The following is a 27,139-nucleotide window of genomic DNA, read 5'->3' as shown; positions in this document are numbered from 1 at the left end:
ATCTATTCCCGTCTGCTTGTAATGCATATTTAGTGCTCCTACAATTTAACACTGATAAAACCAAAGAATTAACCCATCTATCACATCCAACACGATGTCTGTGAGAAACAATATAAGTCTAATTTCCAACAAGCAAAGTATCAGATTTTCCCACAACTCTTGCAGAGGGAGAAACCATGTTTGAAGAGGATAGGGAGGAAACCCCCAAGATGGGGCAAAGGGGAGTTTGCATGAGCTCTAGCCTGCTAGGCTGGAGAGACTGTTTCCTGCAGTCAGTCATATCCCAACTGGGCATTCGTATTTCAGGAGGCAGCTTATAGAGCTAAAAGGAAATTCCACAACATCAGACAAACCCAAATTGAGGGACATTCCACAAAGTATCTGGCCTGTATTCATCAAAAATATCATGAAAGACAAAGAAAGACTGAGAAATTCCAGATTAAAATAAAAGAAAAAACAACTAAAGACGTGTTAACTGAATGCAGCATGTAGTCTAGGACTTTCTTTTGCTATAAAATATTTATTTTTGGACAGTTGGGGAAGTGAATTAAGTCTATGAACTGGATAATAGTATTATGGCAATGTTAATTTTTTGATTTTGGTAATAGTACTACAGTTATGTAAGAGACTATCGTTGTTTTTAGAAAATATGCACTGAAATATTTAGGATATCATGTCTGCAACCTATTCCTAAACAGTTCTGTGGGAAATACACTCTCTCTCTCTCTCTCTATATATATATATATATATATATATATCCCCAAGAACTGTTACATCTATGTATGTGTGTCTATTTATTTATTTATTTATATTTCACATATACATGAAATAAGAAAAGGGAGGAAGGGAAAAAAGAATTGGTAAAATGCAGAATGTGAGTATGAAGCATACACAAAAATCATTTGTACAATTCTTGCAACTTTTCTCTAAGTTTGAAATTATGCCAAAATACAAAATATATTTTTCAAGGAGAATCCATCATGTTATTATAATTCTCAGTTATGTGTTAGGATTCTCAGTCATGTGGTCTTGGGGCCTAACCTGCTTTTTAAAACCTTTTGCCAGTTGAGTAGCAATCAAGCAATGCTCAAAGTCCTTCGCAGTGTGAGGTCCTTGCTTTGAAAGAGTCTTTGCCTCTGATTCTTCTTTGCTGAGATGGTTCCTAGGGGGAAGATAGAACCGACCTACCAGCCTGTAGTCACCTCCAGAGGACCCACCATTGTGAATATTCTAAATAGAGCTTCCCATTCTGAAGGCATGAGCAATATTCAACACTTTCACTCAAAACTTTGGTTGAGCCTGTTTAATTTGGCTTTCCTTTAGTTTTACTCTGCTATGCTTGGATAACTGTGTGGATCTATTTACAGCTTTCCCTGTTGTCTGAGAATGTGGCTTTGAGACAGTGTCATAAGCCATTTCCAACATAGATACTAATGATTTCTTTACATTAGCTGCTCCCCTTCACTTCTCCTGAAGGTCATCTGTGCCATGGGACGTGGGCTGGTCCTCTTCATTCCAAGCAGCTCACCCAGACTGCTTTGCCTGGCTTTTCTTCCGGCAGCTATCATGGTAAAAGGCTTGACACAGCCCTGTTCAGGCTTGTCCATGTGCCAAAATCAACATACAATACGTACTTCTGGGTTTTTTAGAGCTGACCCCAAAATATCTATTTACCCAGACATTCACATTCTCATGAGTAATAGGCAAAGCTCTGAGGACATGCTGTTGGTGGCAGAGCAGAATTCAGAATTCCACTCTGAATTGTAGAGTTGGACGGGGACTTTGAGATCGTCAGTTGCAACTATATCATTTTAGGATAGGGAAAATGGGGCTGTAAGGGGTAAATAACTCGCTCATCAGAACCAGATTAGAACCCAGGTACTCTGTTGCCTGGATCAGTTTCTTTTGATTCTACCAGAGGAATGAATGCACTTGAGCGAAATGACCCCAGGAGCCTCAGTTATTAGGTGGGTGATGGCGAAGGCAGCCTCCCAGATACATACTTTGGGATTAGAGACAACAACGTTTCCAAATCCTTTTTTCAGATTCCTACACGAAGAAACCTCAAACCCAGGATTCAAGCCAAAAACAATGATTCTCAAGTTCCTATGAAATCCTGGATGGATGTTGAACTGGGCAACGTACTAGCTGACTCCCGTGGCAGATGCGAGCCTCAACAAAGCTCCAGGGCTGGCACTTCAAGGGAGCGGAGGTGTGTGTGCGAGTCTGAGTCACATGCAGCAGGCCATCTGCTCTTATCAACAGGATGAGTGAGTGCAAAGGAATATGAAGGCCATTTCTGAAAAGCAATTCAAAATTATATGCCTCCTATTAACCCGACTCATGCGCTTCTCACAGCCTATAGAAAAGCTTACAGAGATGCTTTACAGGGAAACTTCCAGAAACTTATAGAAAAGTACTCAGGAACAGGGATATTTCACTGTCTCTCAGGCTTAGGACAATACAAGGCAGTCAACACTATTGACTCATTCATTCATTCACTTATTTGTTTCTTTATTTGTATGATAAATAATTATTGATTTCTACTTTGTATTAGGTGTCAGGCTGTATTATGGCAAGGTGCCACCCTCAAGGAGGTCACAGGGCTGCTATAAACCCTAAGTAACATATGTATTATAAACATATGTGTGTGTGCATACACACACACACAACTGAGTTCCCTTTTTAGTGTCGTTTGTAGCAGCTCTCACAATAAAAAAGGGCAATTCAATTGAATTTTGACCAAAAGATATGCATAGGCAGTTCAAAGAAAAAGAAATGCAAAGGCCAGCTAAACACATGAAAGAGTGTTCACCTAGAACACCATACTAGAACAGTCTAGAACAGTGAGATACCATTTTTAGATATCAGATCAGCTGAAATTTAAAACACTGACAATATCCAGTGTCTACAGGCTCTGAGAGACAGACTCTTTCAAATACTGTTGGCACTGGGAATATAAACTGAGATACGATTTTGATAGCAGTACCGATCAAAATTTTTCATGCGCCCACTTTTTAATTCTCTGTTACCACTTGCAGACATCCATCTCAAATTCATCTCAAGTGGACATTAATTCCTTTCCTTGTCACACAGCATTCCCTCCTCCTTCTAGTGATAGGAGCAAGGCTAACCCTGGGGAATCACTCCCTTTCCCCATGTCCAATTCATGTCACAAGGTGTCATATGCCTAGCCCTAGCCTATGGTTTTTTTGGGGTTTTTTGTTGCTTGTCTGTTTGCTTGTTTTGCTTTTTTTTTTTTTTTTTTTTTTTTTTTTTGAGAAGGAGTCTCGCTTTGTGGCCTAGGCTTGAGTGCAGTGGCATGATCTCGGCTCACTGCAACCTCCACCTCCTGGGTTCAATCAATTATCCTGCCTCAGCCTCCTGAGTAGCTGGGATTACAGGTGCCCGCCACCATGCCTGGCTGATTTTTGTATTTTTAGTAGAGACGGGGTTTCATCATGTTGGCCAGGCTTGTCTCAAACTTCTGACCGCAAGTGACCCACCCATCTCAGCCTCCCAAAGTGCTGGGATTACAGGCGTGAGCCACTACACCCAGCCAGCCCTGGCCTGTGAATGGATTACATCCCCCAGCCACAATAATTAACCTAGAGTTGGGCTTTTGATACAATTTGGGAACATTTCCTTGGGCAACTAAGAGAAAACTGTCCTCTGTTTTCCAATGGCCTTGGAGTTCTGAGGGTAGAAGCCTGGAACTCCTGGCAATGAAAAGGAAAGATCTGGAGAATGACATGACATGGGGGACAGCAGAGAGGGGGGGACCAGTCCCTGTGACACTTCTTGAGCCCTTGATAGCTGATTCTAAAACCAGATTCGCCCTTTCACCAAATAAATTCGCTTTTGCTGAAGCTAGTTGAGGTTGGGTTTTCTTTTTCTTTTTCTTTTTCTTTTTCTTTTTTTTTTTCTATTGAAACAGAGTTTCACTCTTGTCAACCCTGCTGGAGTGCAGTGGCACAATCGCTCACTGCAACCTCCTCCTCCTGGGTTCAAGCGATTCTCCAGCCTCAGCCTCCCGAGTAGCTGGGATTACAGGCACCTGCCACCAGGTTTCTATTTTCAGTAGAGATGAAGTTTCACCATGTTGGCCAGTCTGCTCTGGAACTCCTGACCTCAGGTGGTCTGCCCACCTCAGCCTCCAAAAGTGCTGGGATTACAGGCGTCAATCACCGCGCCCAGCCGAAGCTGGGTTTTCTATTGCTGAAAACTAAAAAGCTCAAACAGACACACTCATCTACAGGATGGCTGGCACATGTGTGCAAGATATATGCACTTAGATAGTCATTGCAGAATTTTTTTATAACAGTGGAAAAAGTATCAGCACCCTAAGTGTTTATCAGTAGCAGAAATGTTTCAATAATTATAGTATATCACACTGTATTATGGAATCCAAGGGTATTGTACTATCGAAAAAAAAAAAGTCACAGTGCAACATGTATAATGTGATTTCATTCATGTGAAAAGGACTGTGTATAAAGATGTGTTCAAATTCACTTATCATTGTATACACAGATTGGTAAATGTATTCACATTTGTATATCTACATACTTTTAAATGTGTAGATATAAAGAAAAAATTTGGAAGTATGTATACCAAACAGTGGTTAGTTCTGGAAGGAAAGTAGACCAGGATGAGAGGGAGAAGGGAGAAGGGAGGGGAATAGGTGATGAAGGAGAAACATTTTATTCTTTGTTTTCCTGTGTCATTTTAAATGTTTGTTTAAAAAGAAACAAAGGGGAATCCAGACACAAACAATGCCTTACGCAAAGGCAAGAAAATGCTGACAGAGAATACTGAAATGTTTTAGGTTAGGTTCTTCCAAAAGTCAACCCTGAAGCAAAGATTCCAATGTGAGTAGTTTATTTGGAAGGTGATTCAGGGAAACACTGATAGGGAAGTGAGGAAGTGAGACAGGAAATGAAGGAAGCAAACAAAGGATGAATCAAACCCGAGTTACCACTGAGGGCAACTGGAACTTAATCCTGCTGAGGAACTCCATGAAGCAATGTCAAACATGTGCCTCAGAGTTATCTCACTCAAGGGAGGAAAGAGTGGAGGTATTTATACACCCATTCTTGGAAGTCATTGGTCAGGGATGCTTCCAGGGGCCATTAACTCCCTGGCGCTTGAAGCCTTCCCCACACATGGGCAGAGTGGGTTGTGCTGGTCAGAGAAGATCTTGGGCAGAGTGTCAGGTGCTGGCAGCTGGAATTTGGGCCAGTGTTCATAAAAATGCCAAATGTTGAGAGAACGTACAGAGGGCACAAAGATCATCGGCTTTGAGTGTATTCTTCCAGGACTGATAAGGATCTTAGTGTAGATGGGAACAGATGGTATCAGGAGAGGTAAGTGAAGAGACTTGGAAAGACCAGGGTGAGACTTTGAGGTTGAGATGATGAAGAGATCTTTTCCACCATGTTAAGAACTTCTTGACAATGGGAAGCTACCAACCTGTGTGAGTCAAGAGGTGATTAGATTAGATTCGTACCTTAGAAATTCATTTTTAGAACAGTGTGTCTAATTATAGGGGTCTGGTTGTATTCAACACATTCACGTGTAAAGATCCACTAATTGTGAGTGTCACAAGTAACATTTACCCCTTTAATAAATACCTGTTCAGCACTCCCTACGAATATCTGTTAAGCCCCAAGGATGTGTTTTCAATACTTTTTTTGAGACAGAATCTCATTCTGTCACTTAGGCAGGAGTGCAGGGGTGCAATCTCGGCTCATAGCAACCTCTGCTCCCAGGTTCAGACAATTCTCCTGCCTCATCCTCCTGAGTAGGTGGGATTACAGGCACACACCACCATGCCCGGCTAATTTTTGTATTTTTAGTAGAGATGGGGTTTCACCATATTGGTCAGGCTGGTCTCGAACTCCTGACCTTATGATCTGCCCACCTCGGCCTCCCACAGTGCTGGGATTACAGGCATGAGCCACCACGCCCGGCCTTCAATACTTTTTTCAAACAGAGTTTACAAGTGATTTTTCTTAACGAAATACAGATAATTCCCTAATCATCACGTGAGATCTGTTCAATTTGCAGCCCTGTGTATGCTATTGACGGGGGATGATAGGCGAGGAGCTCCAGTGTGGGGAATTGTGCTCATAGATGCTGCTTTTCCCCTGTTAGCTGACACATGAGCTCCGTCTGTCAGCATTGAAATTGTTAAGAAATGGTGTTTATATAATGAAATTAGAGCACACACTGAAGTCAATTGGGACCACTGGGAAGTTTGTTTATTTGTTTGTTTTTTCCAGCCATCCAAGAAAGAAATAATGGTCTTGAATTCAGGTCGAATTTTCAGGTGTTGAAGGGAGGGGCTGAATCTGGGCTGGCCATTCTCCATTTGTTGCTTACCCTACCAGATCCGTTTTGCTCCCCTCTCTGCACTCTTTGTACCCCAGGAGCCTGCCTCCCATCTGTGGCCTACAGCACCGAACTCCTTTGCCCTGTGATTTTTGGTTGGCCTTTGCCAATTGGAAGCACTAGCAGGAGATCAGAGGATGAGAAGAGGGAGAGCAAATGATGGTGGTGATTGTCTCCCTGGCTTTCGTCCCTAACTGCCCCTACCTTTCCAGAGTCCTGGCAGCGGCTGCATCCCCTGTTTTAGCTCCCATCAGGTGGCCCTTCTTCCACAGCTCCAAGCTTAGAGATCAGGTACTTTTAGGAATTCCCACTGCCGACCCTTGCACCTTATTCTCCTAAGGATGGTAAATGCATCCTGCAGCTGCCTTTGGGTCTTTTGCAACTGTTTTGTTTTTTTGTTTGTTTGTTTTGAGATGGAGTCTCACTCTGTCACCCAGGCTGGAGTGCAGCAGCTTGATCTTGGCTCACTGCAACCTCTGCCTCCTGGGTTCAAGTGATTCTCCTGCCTCAGCCTCCCGAGTAGCTGGGAATACAGGTGCCCGCCACCACACGGGCTAATTTTTATATTTTTAGTAGAGACAGGGTTTCACCATGTTGGTCAGGCTGGTCTTGAACTCCTGAACTCAGGTGATCTGGCCGCCTTGGCCTCCCAAAGTACTGGAATTACAGATGTCAGCCACTGCATCCAACCTTGCCACTGTTACTTAGCTTCCTCCTCCCTACTCTGGAAGCCAACTGTTCATTAAACTCTCCACCTTTCAGCCCTTTGCGTGCTCAGTTTCCTGCAGGAACTGAAATTTCTACAGAGAATAAAAGAATGTTTCAAAGGTTACATTAAGCCTGGTCAGATTTCATGATCAACTAAACATGTGCATGGGAGGTTGGGAAGAAGGAAAAGACAAAGACTCCCCAGTTTCTTGCTGGAACAGGGAGACAGATAGTTGGCAGTGTGAGGGATGAAGCCACACAGGAATGAGCAGACAGAAATGCTGCATGATAAGGAGTAGGCAAAGTTTCTCACAGGTGAGTTGGCATTTTGGACATGTGAACTTGATTCTCCAAGCTGGAGATGCTGCCACTTGGACAGAGGAGATGGAGATGGAGCTGAGGACTGAAACCGAGATTGGAAATAGATTTGGGAGAATGGAAAGCCATTAAGAAAATCTTGGGCAAACCTTGTGGCTTACACCTCCTTCCTTTTTCTCTGAATCTGCTTCTCCTCCAGCCCCACCCAAATCCTCCCCCTTCAGCCCAGATTCCCCACATCCCCAAGTAAGGTTACCCTTTAGGCACAGTATCCCACACTTTCAAATCTTGCCCTTTTTCATCACCAAAGATTTTCTAGTTTACAATCTTTCCAAGCCCAGAATATTGTTTTCCAAAATGACAATGAACTCCTTTGATAAAGTACCTCCTTCTAATGTAAAAATAAACTCATGTATTACTGTTCCAGGAGAGGATTTGTACATTTTCAAAGGACAATGACCAGACTACCAATTGAACAATGACTGAAGTCCTTATTTCTCAAAGTAGGATCCCCCTGCTCCTGAAAAGACAAGAGGGTATTCTGCAGAGTGGCCAGGACCGTGGAAGAGATATGGTCCATCCTCCTGAAGTTTCATTTCCACTCAAAGATTTGCAGATGGGTGATAATTTTATGTTACATAAAACATGAATATATGATGGGAAAGACGCAAAGTTCCTACCAATTTTTAAGATAAAACATAAACCTCCAAAGGATTCCTTGCCAAAAGTTCACATTGAATTGGACCTGCTCGTGAGGATGCATAGTGGGAAAGGGGGGCTAAGTTGGAGAAAACTGTCTCTCCAAGGACTATTCCAAAGGCAGGAATTTCTGGACATTGGACAGCAAATATATTAGAGCCAGCAACTCTCATGATATTCCCACAAATCTTGCCTCTTTGGTCCACCCAGACGCCATAGACAATGCCTGTGTCTTAAGTGGCAGTCCCTTGCTTAGTGGCCTTCCCTAACTTTGGAAATTGGTGCATAAAATACCTTTCAGATGATGTAAATTCATCTACTATAAGTCTTTAGGTGTTTCTGTCATACACTGAATTTTAAGTATAGCACATTTGCTTTCTTCCTGCGGAGAACATATCCTGATTCCAGGAAAGTCTGCCAGGGGAGAAGAAAAAAGTGCATACACCAACTTCTTGAAACATTTAGCACCTGCCACAATCACCAATAAATCTAAACTGGACAACTTGACATTTCCTCAAACAAGACCCCACCTCTCAAAGAACATTTGTTCTAACATGAAAAACAATAAAAGCCCAGCTGATAGAATGCAAAACATTCTTCCTTGTCTAACTGCAGAAGCAAAAACAAAATAATTGCTTGCTTAGGCAGCGATCTGAGCCATTCCACAATCCATGAATGTTATGGTACTGTTCAAATGGCATCAGTAATAACCCTCAATAATTTTCAAATTGGAAGAATTTATACACTGTGTCAACACTCAATTTTTTTTTGAAACCTACCTGCCCAAAGAAAACTGCACTCTGATCTTCTTAAGCACTGTATATGCCTGAATGAGGACTGTGGAACTTGTTGCATCCTTTTCTACTTTGTAAAAACACAGTTGTCAGTTCCGGCTTTAGAAACAATTCAACTTATAAACAATTTAATGGAGGTTTCCTGTCTCCTCCTTTCCCCTTTAACATGGAGCCTTCCTCCGTTGTTTCCAAAGGAGGACCTTAGCTTCCCCACCAAACCCCCACACCCACCAATCCTCCTCCCTCTCTCTACGCAAGGGCTGCCAAGATCTCCCAAAAGCAGGACAGGATATAGCAGAGCCTCTTCCAGTTTCCCAGTCTCTCGAGCTGCCTCTCGAAGGGCTGAAAGTTTAAGCCTCAGCAGCTTCTGAGCACATTCGTTGCAGTCAGCCACTTGGGGAATCCAATGGACCTTTGCTTGGAACATTGTTCTCTAGGAAAAATGCATCCCAAGTTCCAGGGGACTTTGGAACAGAACATTTTCACATGATAGCATGTGATCTGCACAAAATGTTAGAGTCTGATGCATGGTTTCCATGGACCTACAAGATTTCATGGGAGTTTCCTAGCAATGTCACTAACAATTAATCTAGGGGCCTTTGGGAAAGATTAGAAAGACCATCCATTTACTTAAACCATTATTAGCAAAATAGGGGCAAAAAGTTCATTCTTTGAATTTGATTTTTGTTATTTTATAATATATCAGAAATAGTCACATTGGAGGAAATCAGAACTGTTTGGGACTTCTTTTACTTTTTTAATGGGTTGGCATTGTCATTTTGATTTATATGTAGACAAACCAAGCTTAAGGCCTATTAACAATACTAAGAAGGACTTGATACTAGATAGAAAAGCATATTTATGCAAATACCAACCTTGGTTTTGGTACTAACTTGGTAACATTTGGGTGTCCGCTTTCTCATGAGTTAGGTTTGCCTAAAGCTTCCTTCCAGTTTAATGCTTCATGATTCCAATCATTTCTTCCCTGTCTTCATGCATGGTTCTCTGATGGTACCTTCCTTCCCTGGAGGAATCTTTGCCAAGAAGCCTCTGGTATAGCTACCAACATAGCTGTGCCACCTGGTTCCATGGATTGGCATCTCCATCACCTAATGAAGCAGAGATAACATGGAGGACCTCGGTCAATACTATCTACAAACCTCAGTCGATATCATTTGCAAACCTCCCTGAGACTACTCCTGATTCAGTGTTAACATTCACAATATTTAATGAGGCACCATTGAATTTCATTTACCAAATGTCAAGCAGATGACAAAATTCTCCCAATTTGATAAAAAATTTTAATGTTGACATTAATTCACTTTTATTTTAGAAAACAGCAAGACATCTTAGATGTTGAAAATAGAAAAGTCAATATCACCAAAGTCTGTTTGTTGGTATAAGAGAAAAAATTGAGTTAATTATTTTTGTTGTCTGTTCTCTGTGCCTCCCTCCTTTCTCTCTGTCTCTCTCTTTCTCTCTCCCCTCCCTCTTTCTTTCCCTCCTTCCCTCTATCCCCTCTCTCACACACACAAACACACACAAATATATACTCACCATCCCTTCAATGTGTGCCAAAGGCCTCTTCAACAGTCAAAGCATGTTAAGCATAAAGCCAAGTCCTACTTGGCAGAGAGGTTTTTATTCCAAAGAACTTTAGATTAAACAACCTGCTAAGTCAAAACAGCTTGCGTGAGCTTTCAAATCAGATAAAACAAAGGGTCAGCTAAACTATGGCCTATGAGCCAAATATGTCTTACCACCTGTTTCTGTATACCTGTAATCTAAAAATGGTCTTTATGTTTTTAAAGAGTTAAATATAATTTTAAGTATAATATTTTAAGACACAAAAATTACATGAAATTTGAAATTTCAGTGTTCATAAATAGTTTTATTAGAATACAACCACAACTGCTTGCCTCTATATTATCTGTGGTTGCTTTCACACTACAACAGAAGAGACTACTAATTGCAACAAAGACCATATGACCCACAAAGCTGAAATATTTACTATCTGCCCCTTTACAGAAAAAGTTTGCCAATTCTTGTGATAGGCCCACACTTTGATTCTGCCATTTAACATCTCTGTGGCATTAAGCAAGTTTCTTACCCTCTGTGACCTCAATTTTTCTTTCTAAATTAAATCATGGTATACAACTTGCAGATATCTACAACGATGCTTGGCACCACATATATTGGTTCTTCTGCCACATCTCTTTCCCATGTCTTTCTCTATGTAGCTGTCAGAGGCAACAGTCCAACAGATGTTGGCACAGCTCAACTTGCAAAGAGGGCAGACCACATCATATCTTGGTTGCAAGGACCAGGGCTGGGCTTCTGGGTCTGCTTTAGTGAAAGTTATTTTTGGCCAGTACCTGGACTTTTTATTATTTTCCTTTCAGTGGAAGCAAAAGTGGATATTTGCAAATTTGCATCTCCCACTTTTGCTAGTATACTCCTGGGAAATTCTTGACCAAGAGGAAAGTGTGTTTTAGTTGTTAAACTGATAAAACATATAAAACTACGTCAACAAGCACTAAAAGTTGGAGGGTCTGGGCAGCCCACTCCATGAAAATTAGAATTATGTATCCAATATGCAATTACTGCAAAGCATAACAACTCCCACAGTGACAGCCCAAAATCACAAGGTCCTTGGAGACTTCCCTGCTATTCTCCGGATCTCTCTGCCCACTTCATTCAAAACTTCTTTTACCACTAAGTCAACTCAACAAGGAAAATGGTACTCCAAAACCAGCTGAGCAGATGATTTCTACCTCAGAAGGAAACCACTATGTTTAGAGAAATTAAAGTACAACTCGGGTAGTTTTCTACCTAATTGGGAGGCGGCGTGTTCCTGTGGAATGAACTTTGGAAGAGTCCTGTGTTCACACATCAGTGGGCCTCCTCCAGCTCTGTGACCTTGCCCATCTGGCTCTCTGAACCTCAGTCACCTTATCTGAGTAATGATGGAAATAATTTTTACCCCATAGGGTTGATATGGGATAAAACAAGATTACTTATAAAGTATATCATGAGCTTATGAGCAATGTCTAGCACAGAACGCTGCTATCCTGACTTCTATTCCAAGTGGAATCAGGGGTTCAGCATTGCCACCATACCAAATACCTGCCAGTGCCAGGAACTGTATCTATATACAAGATGCTAGTTAATATTTGCAACAGCTCTGTGTAGCTGACATTTCTGGCTTCATCTTTTAGATGAAGATATTGATTAACCCATTCAGAAATAATGATGGGAAAGTGCTATTTTCTGTATGAAATGTATAAACTTAAGGACTAGAGGAATTGTCTGTAGCTGGCTGGTTCTGCAGGCTAGCTTTGTTCCATAAAAATTACTAATGGTGTCCAGGGCTGCAAAGATGGCAGAAATAATTTATTTAAACTTGCCAATTGAAAAAAAAACTTTTTATTAAAATACAGTATACAGAAAATACCCTTAAGCATACAGTCCAATGAACTTTCACAAACTGAACACAATCCTGCAACCAGCACCCAGACTAAGAAACAGAACCTGACTAGCATCCAAGAAGTCCCCAGTAATGCTTTCTTCTAGTCACTAATACTAATTACTATCCTGACTTCTTTTGGTTGTTTGTTTGTTTGTTTGTTTTGAGATGCTGCCTCGCTCTATCACCCAGGCTGAAGTGCAGGGGTGCCATCTCTGCCCACTGCAAACTCCACCTCCCAGGTTCAAGTGATTCATGTGCCTTAACCTCCCAAGTAGCTGGGATTACAGGCATCTGCCACCACACCCAGCTAATTTTTATATTTTTAGTAGAGACGGAGTTTTGTCAAGTTGGCCAGGCTGCTATCGAACTCCTGGCCTCAAGCAATCTGCACAACTCAGCCTCCCAAAGTGTTGGGATTACAGGTGTGAGCCACGGCATTCGACCTGCTATCCTGACTTCTAATAGCACAAATCAGTGGTGTTTGTTATACAAACTACAGTCATAGAGTGTGTATTTTTGTGCATGCATCTGGCTTCTTTTGCTCAACATTTACGTTTATAAATAAGATTCATCTATATTGATGCATGTAATTTAGAATTATATCATGCACTCTCAAAACTATATAGCACCCCATTTTTGCAAACATGCCAGAATTTATTTATCCAATCTATTGCTGATGGGCATTAGAGTAATTCCAGTTTTGAGGAGTTTGAACATTCTACTACATGTCTTTGGTGACTGTTTTCTGCGTTCTGTTAAGTACACACCTACAAGTGGACTTGCTGAACAATAGCATAGCTACTTTCAGCTTTAGTAGATACTAGCAACCATTTTTCCGAAAAGGTTTTGTCAGTGTATACTCCCACCAGCACTGCATGTGAGTTCCAGTTGTCCCACATCCTTGCCAACAGTGAGCATCTTCCATCTATTTCATCTTTGTCATGCTGGTCGGTGCCTGCTTGCATTCTTATTTTTGTCCCATATACCCAAAATATTCAACGACAAGAATGAAAGACAAGAAGTGAGTACAGGAAGAGCAAATTGAGGGAGCATCACAGACTCCAAGAAAAACATGGGGGCCACAGCCACGTAATTACCCACTAGGAACCATCATTATTGAATGCATCTGGAATTCTAGTGCTCAATGACTCAGCCCCTCGCCATTGGTGCATTTAATGCCAACGGTGTATTTAAATTAAAATTCTATAACAGATTCCTGATTTTCCATCATCCCACATTTGGACTTCAGAATTGCATTTTCTTCCCACCACTTTTTGGGTCTCCCAGGAGAGCCTTAATGAAATTTGGGATGTTGGCAAGGAACAAGTACGAGAAATAGGAGAAGACCGGGCTCTGGATATAGTAACAATCTATAAACATAAATGTGTACTTCAAAATGGGAAGGAGTGGGGAGGAAGAGGCCTGGGGTGTCCCCAACATATCTTGTCTATAGGGATAACATCACCAGTTGGATACACAGTAATAGTAATACCTTGCCATTGCATAGCTTTTTGTAATTTATAAAATGCTCTGGGAATCTATGGCATGCCTAGCAAGAAACAGATCCTGGGAAAGCAAGGTGCTGGAGGGAGGGCTGCTGCATATCTGGCTTCACAGGAGAACCTTTACTGCAGTAGTGGAGTAGAGGCTGCCCTCAGTGAATGTGGGTTTAGGACAATAACAGGAGGGGCTCATTCACTGCCTTTCTTTCTCTCTCTCTCTGTTTCTCTCTCTCTCTCTCCCCCTTTCTCTCTCTCTCTCCCTCTCTCTCTCTCTCTCTCTCGGTCCCTGTGTCTGTGTCATGCCATCTGACCCTGGGGTGATGCTGAAAATGGACCTCCCTCCCTGACTGTTCCCATGCAACATACATCCCTACCCCCTACAGCAACCCAAAACAGTTTCACTCCTGAATGTCCTTTAGCATGTGGCCCGGACTCCATAGCTCTTAATAATAGCCAATACTTACTGGATGCCCACCATATACGAAGGAGTGTGCTAAACACTTACATGCATTATTTATTTTGATTTTGGCTTAATTTCCACAAAACTCAGCCACACAGCAGATAATTCACAAGACTCAGGATAAATCCAGCTCTCCCTCTCTACCCAGAAAGCCATGTGATCTGAGGAGGACTTTTCCCTCTCCAAAACACACCCATGCCTGCTGATGCTTAAGGTCCCACAGCTCCAGCTTTGTTCCTGTGTCAAAAAGGGTGTTTGTGCTTGTTTGATGCATTAATGTTTATTGGACACATTATCAAACATTGACACCTTAAGGGAACATGTTTAGAAGAAAAAAGACCTTTTGTAACCTGAAAGCCTGGGATCCCGAGCTTCTGAAATGTCAGGAACATGAACTGCAGAACAATGTTCTCTTCCCTTTAGAGTTTCTAAATCCACAAATATTTTTGTAGATTTCCTTTGAGACAACTCTCTCAGACTCTGGGGCAAAGACTAACTCAAAAGGTGAGGATGAAACAGACATCAAATTATTTCTCCAGTCCCAACATGATAGAACAAATAAGTTCCCTTTCATTCTGTACTTGGAGCTAAGTTTAATTATTTTACCCAACAACGTATTAACCTCCAAATGGGTATGGTTTAAGGAAAAAAAACAGACACTTGAAAAGGTCTAGATATTTCATAGTTGACAGAGGCATAATGGGTCCTTACAGCCCATTGGGGTATCATTGGGATAAATGTGGTTGAGATAGTGATCGTTGACACCAGGCGAAGGACAAACTCAACACTACCACCCAGCCCCAAGGCCACCAAGATAGGAAGAGCGCTGTCTTCTTTCACCTTTCATCCTCCCCTTGCTCTATTCTCTGGTCTTACCTACCTCCAAACCATTTTCTACAATGTAGACAAAAAGAAATTACATAATCTAAGTGATTCATTCCCCTGTGGTTACCCCTTTGCTCTTGGAGCAAGAATTCAAATGCTAACAGATACAAAAGTATAGTGAGAGAGGAGGAATAAGTGCTAGTGTTCTATAGCACTACAAGGTGTCTGTAATTAACAATAATTAATTATATATTTCCAAATAGCTAGAAGAGTGGATTTTGAAGCTTCCCAACACAAATAAATGATCAAGGTTTGAAGTGATGGACATGCTAATTACCATGATTTGATCATTACATATTGTATACATATATGGAAATAACATACTACATCCCATAAATATATACAGTTATTATGTGTCAATTAAAAATAATGACAGAGCAAGAAAAATATCCTAAATGCTTAACAACACCAACAATGATCTGAGGAATCTGGCTCCTACCTACTTTATTTGACCATCCCTCACCAGTGCATATATCAGTCATTTCAGTATTCTTTTAGTTCTTCATACATAGTGAGTGCTCACCCACATTCAGGCCTCCCACCCCACTGTTCTGCACATCTGCCTGGAAAAATAATTACACTTAGCTCCCGCTCCCTGTCACTGAATGAACTTTGACTCACTCCTTGGATCTCAGATTAGATTTCTGCAAGAAACCTTTGTCAGGTCCCCAAAAGTGAATAAGACCCAAGTGTTCCCAATGCCTTCCCTTGCATTAACCCCATGTCCATTGACCATAATTGCCTATTCGTTTATCTACAGCTTTGAATGTCTTGTTCACTGGTGTATCCCATGTCCTAGTACAAGGTCTGCCCAACAGTAAGTACTAAACTATTTTTTCACGTTGAATTAATTGAATAATTTGTTTATTAAACTAAGGTCATTTCTTCTAACCAAATAACAGATTGCCAAATTTCCTTCAACCTTCTAGGATAAGCTTGCCATTTCTTTTTGAGAAAGGAAAAGAGAAACTTAACGGAGAGAAGTAAGCCTACTACTCTGCAAAACTAAATGAATTAATTCCATTTAGCCAACAAGTAAATACAGAATTAGGAGTCAAACAGTGACAAAACCTCCCTTCTTTGGCATGTGTTGAATGCATGACCAGCTCTGAAATGTCTTCTATTTTCCCAGACTGCTTTTGTTGCTTAATTGCTCAGCAAAAAAAGAAGGAAATTCAGGCACTCCCAGGTCTCCCTCCCATGGAAACCTGTTTTACTAGCTGCATTTTATATGGCTACAGAAGGCCCCAGAAGGAACTTACGGAAAAGAACAGGGGCTTAACAACCGTGCATCCTTCAGCTCCAGAACACACACTCAAGCTCGTGAGAGAGTCCGGGTTGGATGTTTTCCTTGTCTTCCTCTCAGAGCTGCTGCGTCATTCATTGAACTTGTATTTTGGTACTGGTACAAAGCATTCCCTTTATGGTTCACTCCCAGTCTTAAACCTTACATGTGACCACACGTCAATGTGTATTTTTATGGTTCTATAATCTCAAGACTTTTAAATCTCTGTTGCTTAAAAGCATACAGTGAGCTGAAGCGGAAAGCTCTGGAAGTTTCTGATCATCTAGAAACAGTTGATATGCTGGTTCTAAGTGGCTTCATGGCTTCAGTTCTTTCAGGGACTGGACATAGCAGAGAAAAGGCCCTGGCACCTAATTAATTCTTCAGGGCCTTCAAAACAAAAATTAAAAGTGATCAGAAAACATGCAACCTGTTTCTGTGTAAATGCTTCAGCTGTAGAAACCTGTATCTGCTTGCCCACTGGCAGGCTTCCTCCCTAGGGCCTGCTCCTTGGCTATCTCACAGTACATCCGCAGAACTGATTTTCTTCCCTGAGCTTACACGGAAATCCTTGGGTGGCCTCAATGAAAGGTGGAATTTAAAAAAATAAATACATTTTATTGTGCATATTTGAGTTTTACAACATGATGTTATGGGATACATATAGATAATAAAATGGTTACTATAGTAAAGCAAATTAACGTATCTATTGTCTCACATAGTTTTTTTGGTGACAAGAGCAACTGAAAATGACTTATTTAACAAAGATCTCTAATTCAATATAATCGTATTAACTTTAGTCCTTATGTTGTACATTCAATCTCTAAACTTGTTCATCCTATACATCTGCAATTTTGTTCCCTTTGACCTATGTTCCCCCATTTGCTCTCAATCTCTCTTTTCCCCCATGGTAACCACAGTTTTATTCTGTGTACTTGACCTCTTTTTAAAAATACATTCCACATATAAGTGAGATCATGCAGGATTTTTCTGCGCCTGGCTTATTTCACTTAGCATAATGTTTTCCAGGATCACCCATGTTATGGCAAATGGCAGGATCTCTTCTTTAAAACTGAATAATATTCCACTGTATTATGTATATACCACATTTTCTGTATCCATTTGTCAGCTGATGAACATTTAGGTGTTTCCATGTCTTGTCTATTGTGACTAGTGCTGCAATGAACACGGGAGTGCAGATATCTTTATGAGGTAGTGACTTCATGTTCCTCAGGTACATACCCAGGAGAGTGATTGCTGGGTTGTACGGTAGTTCTAATTTTAATTTCACACTGTTTTCCATAATGGCTACATCAACCTACATTCTGAAATGTGGAAAATTTACAAGGAAAATAAAAACAGGAGAGAGGCTCAGGATGTAGGAAATGTGTTCTCTTTCTGTTCTGCAGAAAACTTTCCTTATCTTCTCTCAACTCACATTTCTTTTTCTCATCTCTCATTCTTCATTCTTATAGACGAATATTTTGTGAATCCAGAGTAAGGTCTGATTTTATTCCAAAATTAGCACCGTTTTTCTGGCACTGACACAGGGGATTATGTATCAAAAGAATATTTGCAAATGTGAATTTGATGAAAACTATTGCATCTACCTCTCTATTTTGATGTCATTAAATAATTTTCTATACCTAGAACACTTGAGATGGTTTTGCATTATAAAAGTTTAATTCTCATATGCATCAAATATTTGTTTTTTAATGTCAAATTGGTCAGTTATTACTTCTTTCAAAATCTTCTTTGACTTTTGTTTCTCTTCTTTTTTTCTTTTTTCTTTTTTTTTTTTTTTTTTGGTTGTTTTTTAAAAAATCATTTGTTTCTGAAAGATGGTCATATAGAAGAAAATAAGCTCAAGGCCCTCGATACTTCGGTCAAGGTCTTCACCTCCAGTTGAATAAATTCTGCATTCAAGGACCGCACATGGAAGTGGGTGGGAATAGTTACATTTCCAGCCACTCTGCATCTCTAGCTTTAATTTGTTTGCAGTGAAAATTCCCAAGGTTTTGTTTCGTTTTATTTTGTTTTGTCCATTTGCTCCCTCTCTGATCTGTACTTGTGCCAGCAAATCATTTCTGACCCAAGTGAACAATTTTACAGAGAGCCGTGTTCATTTCCACTTGTTAGATTTGGCCCAAACTCAGCGGTCATGGCCTTTTGGATTTGAAGTCAATCTTAAAGTCAATTTAAGTCTCTTATCTAGAAATTGTGTTTCCTCTCAGCATTGTGTCCACAACATACTTGATGATCATATTTTCAAATCTTCCTCTGAGGAGCTGATTACAGTGTTGGTAAGGGTTGGTCAAGAAACAAGTTCTGGCATTACTATTACGGTTAGATTTTGAAAGATCAGGTTTTTATTGATGCAGGTCCTCAGGTGGACATTAGGAAAGAGTTTTGACAGTAACAAGGGATGAGAGGTGATGGAGGTGTTACATTTCCAGCACTTGAGTTTTCTAAGAACTGGAGGACTTACAAACAGCAATGGCTTCTGATGAAGTGAAGCAGGAACTAGCTAAAGGTTTATGAAATTGTTTTGTTTGGTATCTTGGAAAAGAAAAAATGATCCTTCCTATAGCAACATCTCTATTACATATGTCTATATTTTAAGAGAGTTGGCCCTGGGTGGGGGGGGGACGGGAAATCAGTCTAGTAGGATTCTTTTTTTTTTTTTTTTTTTTTTTGACTGGGGTTGGGTTCACTCTGCAACCTCCACCTCGGGAGTTCAAGTGATTCTCCTACCTCAGCCTCCCGAGAAGCTGGGACCACAAGCGTGCCACCACACCCCGCTAATTTTTGTGTCTTTAGTAGAGACCGGGTTTCACCATGTTGCCCAGGCTGGCCTAAAACTCCTGAGCTCAAAGCAATCCACCTGCCTCAACCTCCCAAAGTACTGGGATTACAGGAGTGAGCCAATGTGCTCAGCCAGAAGCTAATTCTTATTCACATTTTGGGGGATTGTTGTAGATAGGTCTCTACCAGGTGGCCCCATGCATTCCAAGAACAAGCAGGCAAGGCTCTTTTCTCTTTTGTGGAGGCCCAGATATATCTCAGAGTCTTACATCACCTTCCAAAGCAGCATGTAAAAATCTGAGGTAGGAGTTTTATTTTTCTGCTTACTTACATATACCTAGACTTGAGCTATAAAAATACTGAAGTAGATGAACAAATGTAAATACAAGAAATTTTTAGATCACAACTCTCCCTCTCTGTTCTTGAGGCTTCAATTCACTTTGATGAGTCTTAGAGTACAACATGAAATGTATGATTTTGACACCTGTGTAACATGGAGGTTTCCTTTCAATATTGTGTGCACTTATTAGGTGTTTGAAGCCTTGAAGGTGTAAATAACTATGCTCTTCTGTACTCATGGGATGTGATTAAATTACATTCATGCATAAAGTAATTCACATTGTGCCTTTTTCTGTGTTGTTAAAGACTTGAAATCCAATTAGAAACTTCAGGAATTACCACACCTATCTTGCAAGGACATTTAGATTGTGTGCACATTTGTAACTGTCACATTCTCATAGCATTTATAATGAGAATGTAAATAAATAATGAGAGAAAGAAATTAAGCAAGGTAATGAAGTAATTATAAAAACCAAGCTAAATCTCAAGAAAATAAAATTGTGGATTTCATGTTAAATATTGAATCTTCTCTTTAACAAACTTTTTCATACAATCCTAACAATTGTTTCAAGCAAGATCATTGATTAAAATTAGCAGATGAAAGTAAGAGGAGAAACAAGATTTTTATATAGTCTCAAAGCGTATCCCCACAGAATACTTATTGATTACAACAGGAGATGTGTAATTTTATAGTGGAGAAACTAGCAGACACTCCGTTAACCAAGTGATCAAACTTAATATCACCAGTGATAAGATATCAACACCACGTGCCTCCTGATATGCCGCACTGAGAAGGACATAATATCTCTTCCATGGTATTCCTACTAAAAGCGCATAGCCTGAAAAGAATCATGAAAAAGATCAGACAGACCTAAAATGAGGAAATTTTACAAAATCACTGGCAAAATGTTTAATGTTCCATGTCACAAAACACAAAGAAAAACTGAGGAAATGTCTCAGATTAAAGGAGAATAAGTAGAGGTGACAACTAAATGCAACATACAGTCCTACATTGGACTCTGGACCAAGGAAAGGATATTAGTGGAATAATATAAAATCTAAGTAAAGCCTATAGCTTAGACAATAGGATAGTATCAATGTTAATTTTCTCATTTTGGTCACTGTACTGTAATTACAAGAAATATTACTATTTGGAGAGTCTGGATGAGGGTATACTGAAATTATACAATATTTGTAACTCTTTTATAAGTCTGATATTATTTCAAAATTAAAACATAAAAATTAAAGCCAAAATAGATGAATAAATGTGCTCCTATGTATGTCCCATCTGATAAATTGCTAAAGAAGAAAAAAGCAAATGGTCAAGAAATCTAAAGTTCGAGAATTACTGAATTAGATGACAGGTAAGATTCCTTTCCATGCTACAGTTTTACAATTCAACCAATTATGAAATTTAGAAAACCACAATGTGTCAGGATCAATTGCTTTGAGAAAATGTGACACCAATTTAACCATTAAGAGATAATTTATTTGAAATTCTTAAATCTTTATGTTCACACCAAGGATGTAGAATCAGCTAATACTTTCATGAAAGACATTGACTACTTGAAATGAATGTGCTTCCTGTCTTTTCCACTAGTAAGTACATGTACACATGTATATAATCAATGCACCTCATTCTAGATAATACATGAAGTTGATAATTTAAATTATCCATACTCATTGTAACCTAGCTTGGTCTGACACCCAGCTTCCCGAGGCTCCCAGTTGGAGTGTTCACAGATTAAAAATTTAATTCCAAATTGCCTTAAATATGCAGGAGAAAAACTTGCTGCTATGGGTGTAGAAAATAACATGGAACATATTCTGTGGAACTATTTAAATATAACCCACATCATTGTGTCTCCATGTTAATTTTTTAAAATAACAACATTCACTTAACTTGGCAATGGCCACACTTTAAAATGAAGGTAGAAAAGTATATTTGAATTTGAAAACAAATTCCCTAGCTAACACTAGCCTCGGGAATTACTTATCATCCCTGATTCCTACATGTTAAAACATTGTTTTAAGAAAGTATTCCATGTTGTTTTTACAAAGGATACTTTCTTCTCCTGCAGAAGAATGTTGAGAACAGACTTAGAGGCAGCACCTTAGGGTTCTGGCTTTTTCTCTGCCACTTGCCAGCGCTGCCTCAATTTCCTCAGCTGTAAATAGAGGAGATTGGGCAAGAAAGGGATCTTATGCCATGTATTATGGACCTCTTGGCAGTGTGATAAAGACTGTCCTGTTCTCAGAATAATGCTCATAAGTAGATAAAATATATAAAGTTACTCAAAAACCTAGTGACAGAAAACACAGTACTCGAAATAGTTTTAAATGTGTGATATAGTAATATATGTATTTTCTTTAGTAGCTCACTAAAGAAGAAGCTCTAGCAGTGGGTTCAGTAACTATCATAATTTCACAGAAGTGATAGGCAGAGATGATGTCTTGAGATATCTATACTATAATATGACATAAAGATATATTTGATTTCCACTGTGTCAATATCATGGGTATAGCTGATGTTCTTATTATTTTTTGTCCTCATTTGAAATAGAAAGAAAGAGTTTATTTCAATTAGATGTTAGTGAAGACAAAAATGTGATTATTTTCCCATCCAAGTTCACAGATTCCCCCTGGATTCTCTCCAAGGATCCTTTGAGTACAAACCTCTGGACCAGATGACCTCACAGTTCTCTCTTCCTGCCTCGAGCCAGTCATTTCTCTAATCTTCTCTGGCCATCCACCTTGAGGACCCGAGTCTATCATGTGTATATGTATGCACCTCCCTCTGGGGAATCAAGTTTAACAAGATATCAAAATATTTCGTTTGCGAGTCTTGGCTGCTGTACAGCACTTAGCAAAGCAGAGCCAGTTTTCCTAGTTGAGATTGGTCAACACCAGGTTCATTTGTCTAGCATTTCACAAAATATTTTCCCACATTTGTCCCACTGCAGTTTGAAGGCTGTAACTGACAATATAAATGTGCCCTAAGGTGGAAAGTCCGACCCCATTTCCCTGAGTGATCTCCAGGGTTGGCCATTACCATGCAGATGCCCGGAGTCAAGGGATTTCCATAGATCTGCTAATTATTCCCCAGACTTTTCCACCAGCCATAAAAATCCCATTTGTTGCAGCTTGTTTGTAGAACAGCCCCCATTTCCACAGTGGTGGTATTAATTAGCAAAAACCTGTGAAAATGGCCAGAGTTTATGTGCTTTAATGGGAGGGAAAGAAAGGAACCTGGGTCACTTCTAAATATTCTTATAAATTCCCCTGTAGCAACCAGGAGGTAAAAGCTCACTTGTCTTAGATACTATGACTTTTAATGTTTGTAGTTCTAAGGGGGAATTAGTGAAGCCATTTAGTGAGTTCCCATTAGAATAGTAACTTGGTGAATCCTGAATGCAAACAGATAAATTTCTCAGATAATCAATCACCATTCCCTGATGATCTAGTGGCACCTGACACTGAGCCTGGAGAGATCCTGGAAGCACCATTCTTAGAGGAAAGATCTTTGCCAGTGGGGAGCTGTAGAAACAAACCATCCCTCCAGGGTTCCAGAATATACTCCAGATGATGACATTGGGCACTGGGGACTGAAGAGTGATGAAGGGTGTCCCTGTCCTCCAGCCCAGGAGGACACACAAACTTTAACCTCAGAGACATCTGATATACCCACACAGGGACAGAGGCTAAAGAAGAAAGAATGAAGTTGTAGAAGTTTTCGTCAATGATCTTATCAAGTTGTCCTGTTGGAGCAGCTTTGTTTCTTATGTTTGTTTGTGTTAATTTTTAAGTGGCTCTATTTTCTATTTGTTACAGATTAGCCACAGGAGAAAATGGTCTGTCCTACGCTTAAAAACCCAGTACCTAATCACTTTATAAGTAAGTGTGACTCTAGCTTTACTTCTGAAGGGTTAAACAAATGGATAAAGGGTAATAATTCTTTCGTCTCTTCACTTTCAATGAGTGTTTCAGAATGTTTTACTCCCTAATTTCTACCTCGAGCCAACAATCGCTGCTGACTTTAGCTAAGAATTCTATTTTTTAATATTTTTATAGCTGCAATGTGAGTTTCCCATGCAGTTTTTATTAACTCTGTTTCATTGCAAGGCCTTGCAAGCAAAAACAGCCCTTATTTTTATTCGGAGAAATCTATTTCGGTGACAATCTAGCCTCGGGGTAGCTCTATGTCAATCTCTTTGCTTTTTTTCCTGTTGAAACAAGCATGGGAAAGTTGCAAGACAAATGCCACACAGGGCAGGGCTGAAGGAAGCAGCATACCAGTCCTCATCTCTGGCCAGCTCAATTCCAGAAAGTGAAAGGAAAGTGAATTCCGAAGAGGTGCAACTGCGTAAGGTAGAAGAAAACTTCTGCATGTCTACCCACTTTCATTCCCAACAGATGAAAAGCCTTAAATTCTCACCACTTATCAACTTTTCCCAGAAATGACATTATTTGGGATTATGCTGGGAGGCTGGAGTATAATGTTTACAAGAAGCAGCATGTCTTCTTAAAAAAAGAATGGGAGCTAGGTGTCTGGTGATTCTGGACTGCAACCCTATGGCATCCTAAACTCTACTCACTGTGACCCTTTGAAAATAAAGCCAAAACTCTACTCACCATGACCCCTTTGGAGATAAAGCCTAGTCCTTCTGAGGTGTCCCATAGGGATTATCAAAATTCAAACTCGAGCACCCTACACTAAGAAATGGCAGAATGACAGCTGGACCAGTCCTAGGTGTGCACATCATGAGACCAGGTTTTCCAGACACACACAAGCTTGTCATCTGAAGCCTCGGCTGCTTGATTGAAAACAGTATTTGGATTTCCAAACCTTAAAGCTAAATTCTGAAAACAAATGGGAGAATATAACAGGGAGGAGGGGAAGTGTGAATATCTTTGAACAAGACTGACATCATCCCAGATTTTTACATTATTTCACTTAATCCTCCCATCAATACTACCAAGTAGACTTAATTCTTACCTTTTATACAGGAAGATAAGGTTGGCAAGAGAATTAGCAGCCAAATAAGCAGGTATAACTTATATTCTCTCTTTGTCTAGCACAATTAGAAAAAGACAAAGTTGGGAGCAACTCTAGAGTCCGTCTGGTTTTACCTCTTGTTTTTCAGTGTATGGGCAATAGAAGAGGGACAATCCAGCCCCCCACCTGTTTTTGTAAATGAAGTTTTATGGAGACACAGCCACACTTATTCATTTACATATTATCTATACTTTTGCATTGCAAAGTCAGGGTTTGATAGTCACAATTAATATCATATAGCCCACAAAACCTAAAATATTTACTATCTGTCCCTTTATACAAAATATTTGCCAATTCCTGCTAGAGAACAATTTGAGAAGAACTGACATGTTAATGATATTGAGTTTTCTAAACCATGCACATGGCATAGTTTTCCATTTATTAGGTTTTTCATGCCTGAAATGTTTTGTATTTTTTGTGTACAAGTCTTGCACATTTTGTTAGAAATAAATTTAAGTATGTTATGCTTTTTGATGCTACTTTAAATGGTATTTTTAATTTTATTTTCAATTGTTTGCTGTTGGATATACTTATATATTAATTCTAGAAGCTCTTGTGTCAATTTCTCAGGATTGTTACATAGATAAAAATGCCATTTGTGAGTAAAGAGTTGTAGTCTTCCTTTCAATCTCTATGCCTGTTTTTCTTTTTCTTGCCTTATGGCACTGGTGTGAACTCTAGTATGTTAATGGAAGTGGCAAGAGTAAATATGTTTGCTTTTTTCATGATCTGAAGGTGATTTAATAGCCATCATTAAGTACAAAGTTAGTTGTTGCTTTCTTCTTAGATTTTGAAGTCCACCCTTTTATTTCTTTGTATCTAGTGAAACAATGATTTTTTTTTTTACAGACTGAATGAGTAAATGGAGAGCCTGAATAATCTGAATGTTTATTATTGAGTCCTGCCATATGTTCAAATTGTCTAGAATTGACTGGTTTAACAAGGCAAAAAGGAAATGGGGGTGGTGAGAGAAAGTAGTACAAAAGTCTCTCTTTCTGTGCTGCTAATTGTTTAAGAGAAAGTCTTGAGTAAGAGTGTGAAATGGCACAAGTGCCTTGGAAAACTGCTTGGTGGTTTCTTATGACATAAAACATACACTTTCCCTCTGACCCAGCAATTCCACTACCGGGTATCTACACAAAAGAAATAAGTGCATATGCCAACAAAAGTCTTGTACATGAACTTTCATACTAGTTTTATTTGTAATGGCCAAAAATAAGAAACAACTCAAATGTCCATCAGCAAGATTAGATGTTTTAAAGTGTGGTATAATCATACAGTGGCATACCATTCAGTAGTTAAAAGGAATAAACTCTTGATACACACAACAATGTGGATGAACCTCAAGAAGATAACACTAAGGGAGGGAGCCAGACTCAAAGTAGTGAATATTGTTGGATTCCATTTATATGAAATTCTAGATCAGGTAAAACTAATCTCTAGTGATAAAAAATAAGAACAAAGGTTACCTGGGGTGGATGGAGGGGCAGGAATTTACTAGAATGGGGCACAAAGGGACATTCTAGGGGGATGAAAATGTTCTAAATCTTGACTATGGTGGTGGATCCATGGGAATATATATTTGTCAAAATTCAAACTGTACACTTAAGATCTGTGCATTTCACTGAATGTAAATTAATCCTCAAAAAATAAACTTAGAAGAAGCAAACCTGCAGAGGACATGCAGAATATTAATAAATGAGTCTTCGTTTATTTGATGTACTTTGTCATCTGTCTGATGTAATTTCAGATTCTTTGCCCCTGGTATGGAGAAGATCTGCTGAAGACCAATCGACAATACCATGGAACAGGTTTATAAGCAGGAGTCCAGCCCCACAATCTCTACCGAACAGACATCCCCCTACTAATAAGCATGCACACTAAGCAAAAATCACTTATGTGTCAGGCAAGGAAGCTTCAAAACCGGTTCCATATATCTTTTTCCAACTGAACTGCAGGCTCCTGAGCCCTCCTAATCAGAAATTTTGGGGCCACCACTGTGAACCTCAAATCACTTAGCCAGCCACTCAGACTGAAAGCATCCTTTTCCATCCACTTGCAAACCCTTGTCCACCCTCTTAGCTTCCTGGATTCACACACATGCCCCACCTACTGCTCTACATCACTAGAGTAATTAACTAAACAAGTAAATGCAGTCCAGGTATCATGCTTATAACAGTACCGGAGATGTAGCAAAAGACCAGGCAACATCAGATATCACCACACTGACCACTTCTGTTTTCCCTTTAGTTCTCCTTCAGTCCCACTAGATAGTGAGAGGTGTCTGCTTTCTCAACTGTTCTAGAATTTCTGAATGGGCTGCAAGAGCCTCTCCAGGAGATAAGAGACAAGAGAGCACAGTTTTTATCTAGAGAGGCCTAAATCCTCACCAAGTTCACCACACCCTAGAATTTCAGAGGGCTCCAGAA

The 27,139-nt window shown here is 39.9% G+C and overlaps 1 long non-coding RNA gene across 1 annotated transcript; it reads right to left on the bottom strand.

The window, feature by feature from the left end:
* Positions 1–722: 722 nt before the first annotated feature.
* On the bottom strand, positions 723–10,682 carry LOC139358504 (uncharacterized). The gene is made up of 3 exons (XR_011613502.1): positions 10,467–10,682; positions 9,785–10,018; positions 723–8,976 (listed from the first exon to the last, which is right to left on the bottom strand). It is a non-coding gene; the product is annotated as an uncharacterized lncRNA (long non-coding RNA).
* Between the last annotated feature and the right edge of the window lie 16,457 nt (positions 10,683–27,139).

The sequence above is a fragment of the Macaca nemestrina genome, chromosome 15 (genome assembly GCF_043159975.1).
Source record: "Macaca nemestrina isolate mMacNem1 chromosome 15, mMacNem.hap1, whole genome shotgun sequence".
NCBI classification, from domain to species: Eukaryota; Metazoa; Chordata; class Mammalia; order Primates; family Cercopithecidae; genus Macaca; species Macaca nemestrina.
Note: the sequence above shows the minus strand (reverse complement) of the source record. Positions and strands in the feature narration are given on the sequence as shown.